This window comes from Vigna radiata, unplaced genomic scaffold (assembly GCF_000741045.1).
Source record: "Vigna radiata var. radiata cultivar VC1973A unplaced genomic scaffold, Vradiata_ver6 scaffold_43, whole genome shotgun sequence".
In the NCBI taxonomy this organism is placed as follows: Eukaryota; Viridiplantae; Streptophyta; class Magnoliopsida; order Fabales; family Fabaceae; genus Vigna; species Vigna radiata.
In genome coordinates, this window is record NW_014542924.1 from 1,653,419 (window position 1) to 1,658,356 (window position 4,938).

A 4,938-nucleotide genomic window follows, 5' to 3' on the forward strand; every position below is an offset into this window, starting at 1 on the left:
CTTGCCTGGTCTTGTGAAAGGAGAGGCTTACGTATCGTGTGCCGATAGTCGAAGTGGACTCTCTTCAAGTTGGCAAGGTTCTCTACCTGGTCTTGTGAAACGAGAAGCTCGTGAATCGTTTTTCGATTGCCGGAGCAGGTTCTCTTCAAGTTGGTAGAGTGGTTCCTTTCATTCTATTTCTGTACCTTTTATTGTAATCTGTTAAATCTTTTTTAGTGGAACTGTTAATCACTCTTTGTAGTGATTAACGACTGAACGTAGATTCTGTTGAATCGAACCAGTATAAAAATCCTTGTGTGCTTTTTCTTATGCCCTACACTCATTTTACTTTAACGCACATAAACTGTTTGGTTAATTTTCTGAAAGAAAATTACTTTGATAAAAAAGGGCAAAATCGTTTCAACTGTGACCCAATACGCTTTACGCTCTCTGTGTTTTAATCCGCTGCGCTAAACTCTTTTAAAAAATTACCCCCTACGATACCAACACAACATTCTTTTACTCCAAAAGTCACTTGCTAGGGTTTCTTCCATGAACCTCCTCTAGCCTTCTTCCCCGGGGATGGGTTATCCTTCTTAGGGATTCTTTCTCTCACACCATTTCCATCACTGAATCATTTGTTCTTCAAGAATCCAGATCTGTCATTTCACTTTAGCTCACATTTCCTAATTTCGCTAAACCACCGACACTACTTCTCTGAATCCTTATTTTGATAACGGTGGATATTCTTTTATCTTCAGTCTTCCATGGTCTTCTAAATCCTTTCCACCACCATCCACCATTTCTCAATTCACTCATAAGATCCATTCTGTTGCGTTCATATATGGAAGTGTTACCAATGAGGAGCATTGGTGTCTTGAAGATAATGATTTTGATGATGATACAAAGTGAAGAACTTGAAGACTTTAGTTGTAATTTTTTTAAAAGCATATTTTGTAGAATAAATTGTATTAGGAATAACTTTAATCATGTAATCACTTAAAAAAATTTCTTTCTTTAAGAAGTTTGGGCAGATAATCGATTATTTGGTATACTAACCGATTATCATGAGCTCATTTCAAAAACCATTGCTCGTGCATATAATCGATTATTGCTCGAAATAATCGATTATTTTGGCCTGAATCAAAAATGCCCAAGTTGCGTAGATAATCGATTATTCCTCAGGATAATCGATTATCACACTTTTGAAAACCCTATACCGGACTTAAATAATTGATTATTACTTACAATAATCGATTATCACTGACAGTTGTAATGTGTCTTTTCAGTTTCAGACCATCCGGCTATATATACTTTTGTGAAACCCTCTAGAGGGTTTATCTATGTCATTTGAGAATACAGTTTGTCTGAGGAAGTTCTCAAGTGATAGTGTGTACTCTTGTCAAGCCTTGTGAATAGGAGAAGCTTGCGCTTTGTGTGTTAAAGGTCAGAGCGGTTCTCTTCAAGTTGGCAGAGTTGTCTCCTTTGGTTCGTTTGTCGAAGTAAGGTTCTTCCGTTCATTTGTAGAACGAAACGTTTTTGTTGTTCTTAATTTATATTCTTCCTATTGTAATTGTTGAGCTGATTTTAGTGAAATAGTTAATCACTCTTTATAGTGATTAACAACTGGACGTAGAATTTGTTGATTCGAACCAATATAAACATAATCTGTGTGATTTTTCTATTCCATACACTCTTTAAACTTTTAGCACATCAATTGTTCGATAAAAGTTTCACAAGAAAATTAAAGGAACCATTTTATTGGTCGAACACGCTTTCTCCCTGCTATTAACAATCATAATCCGTTTTAAAAACTTCGTTGCGCAAAATCAGTACGTATTATTCTTCCAACAATTGGTATTAGAGCTTGTTTTTGATATTCTTTAAAACTTTTCAAAAATGGTCGGTCATCATACTTAAGTATATGTTGAGGGTGCCTCAATGAATAGACCTCGACTTTTTACTGGAGATAACTATGCATTCTGGAAAGTCAGAATGAAAATTTTCACTGGGTCTATTGATATAGGCATCTGGGAAGCTATACAAAATGGTCCCTATATTCCTAAAAGTGTTATTGATGGTGTGGAAGTATAAAAACCATATTTTAATTGGACTGTGCATAAGCAGGACATTTGAGGCAGGTGGACTTTCTTCTTCTTCCACCAGCACCAGTACATATTCTGACTTGCAATGACATCCTATCCCTGTTCCATTCCCTCCAAAAGTGATTCAAAGCAAAAAGATGGAAGAGGTGGATAAAGACATTTTGAAGACCTTCAAGAAAGTTGAGGTGAACATACCTCTACTGGATGCCACCAAGTAGATTCCCAAGTATGCAAAATTCCTGAAGCAGTTATTCACTCACAAGAGAAATATGAAGGGAAATGAAAGAATCAGCATGGGTAGAATTATATCTACACTGATACGTAAATCAGACTCACACATTCCTGGAAAATGCAAGGACCCAAGTACATTTTGCATCCCTTGTGTCATTGGAAATATTATGTTTGAAAGTGCCTTGCTTAATCTAGGTGCTTCCATTATTATTATTATGCCTCTATCCATTTATAAATCACTTTCTCTTGGTCCTCTAGAACTTACGGTTGTGGTCATTCAATTGGCTAATAGAAGTATTGTCCACCCAAAGGGTTACATAAATGATGTTTTAGCTCGGGTTGGTGAATTGATTTTCCCTGTAGATTTTTATGTTTTGGAAATGGAGGAGTGATTCTCCCATGGATCTTCTCCAATCATTTTAGGTAGACCATTACTTAAGACAGCCCGAACTAAAATTAATGTGTATGCGAGAACTTTATCAATGAAATTCGGTGACATTGTTATGCATTTTAATATTCTTGATGCGATCAAATTTCTAGCTGAGGACGATTCTGTTTTTAGAATTAATATTATGGATGATGTTGTTGATGAATATAGTATTGAATTTTATTCTTAGCATGATAAGGAACATTCTTTTCTATCGTCTTTGTACATTGAATATGAGATTGAATCTGAATCTATGATTGATGTTGATTTTGATATTGATGATTGTGAATCTGAACATGATGTATGTATTGTGATGGATATTGATTTCGAATCTGATGAGATGATTTTTGTACCTCTGCATGTAAATTCTTTAGAGTTAGAATACACTATCCCTTTTTTTAGGAAGTATAGATAAATCTAAGTTGCAAGCACCCACTCTAGAGCTTAAACCGCTTCCACAAAACCTCAAGTATGCTTACTTGGAGGATGAGGAGAAAATGTCGGTGATCATTTCCACCTCCCTTGATTTTGTTCAAGAGGAGAAGTTGTTGCATGTGCTATGAAAACACAAGAAAGCTATTGGTTGGACCTTGGCTGACATTCCTGATATTAGCCCATGCACGTGCAAGCATTGAATTCTTATGGAGGATGGAGCAAAACCAATAAGACAGTTGCAGAGAAGGCAAAACCCTTTGATTTTGGATGTTATAAGGAAGGAGGTGACCAAGCTTCTTCAAGTTGGGATAATCTACCCAATATTAGATAGTTAGTGGGTGAGCCTGACCCATGTGGTTCCAAAGAAGACTGGCCTCACAATTGTTAGAGATGAGAGGGATGAGCTCATTCCCCTAGCGTGTAGAAAAGTTGGAGTTTGTGCATTGACTATAGGAGGCTTAACCAAGCAACAAGGAAGGTTCATTTCTCGCTGCCTTTCATTGACTAGATGCTTGAGTGGTAGGCAGGTAAGTCTCATTACTATTTTCTTGATGGTTTTTCTGGGTATTTCCAAATCCATATTGCTCCTGAGGATCAGGAAAACACCACATTCACCTGCCCCTTTAGCATTTTTGCCTATAGGAGGATGCCTTTCGGAGCATAATACCATTTCAGATTATGGTCATTCATCCATCCTGGTTTGTTCCTATAACCATATGGATCAAAATGATGCCGAGTAGGGAAGAATTCGTCCAAGAACAGTCGCTCAAGATCTTCCTAAGCAGTGATGGACCCTAGAAGAAGACAATATAGCCAATCCTTTGTCACTCCCTCTAATGAATGTGTAAATGCCCTTAAGAAAATATGATCATTCTGGACATGTGGAGGTTTTATTCTGGAGCAAATGATACGGAACTCCTCCAAATGTTTACGTGGGCATTATTCACCTACAAAATCATGAAACTTAGGCAACAAATTATCAGTCCATTGTTGAGAATGTAGGGAACATCCTCATCATGTGCAACCAGTTCCCAAGGAGCACTTCTCATGAGTTGGAGGATGAGCCATATTGTTCTCAGCTTAGAAATCAACATAATAGAAATCACAATCTGAAGTAGAATTAGATGCGTATGCAGCAGATACAGTATGCAAAAAATATGGAGCATTAGACACAGAAGTAGAATCATAATCAAAGGCACAAGTAGAGGAATCAGTATACATATAACCAAAATAGGCAAACATGTAAAAGGAATAGGGAAGGAAGAAAGGGAATGCTCATAATGTTATCTAAATGCACAGACTAACAATTCTCAGAATTCCTAACTAATCTATGAAAAGTTCTATCAAATTGAGGATCAAAGGGTGGTAAATGCCCAGGATTTCCCTTAGTCATACACTGAGTCAACTCTATCAGCAAAAGTCAACATAGTGAAACATAAGGAGGTAAATAGCAAGTATATTCAAACCAAATCCTAATAGGCTGAAAATTTGTGAAAAATACCCAAAAATCATGAAAACATAGCACAAAAAATTTCAAAGCAAAATGCAAAGTATAGATATGTAAACCAACACGGGAAAGTGTGAAAAACGGTAAAAATAAAACTTCAAAAATAAAAAAGAAATAGAAAATAGCCTCTTTTTGGATTTAGAGGCATGGGCTCCCGCTATAAGCATGGAGGAATGGATACTCGCATTTTTCTACCGAAAAATCACATATGATACATCCAATTCCGACTCCGTAGGCAAAAGTTACGTCGTCGC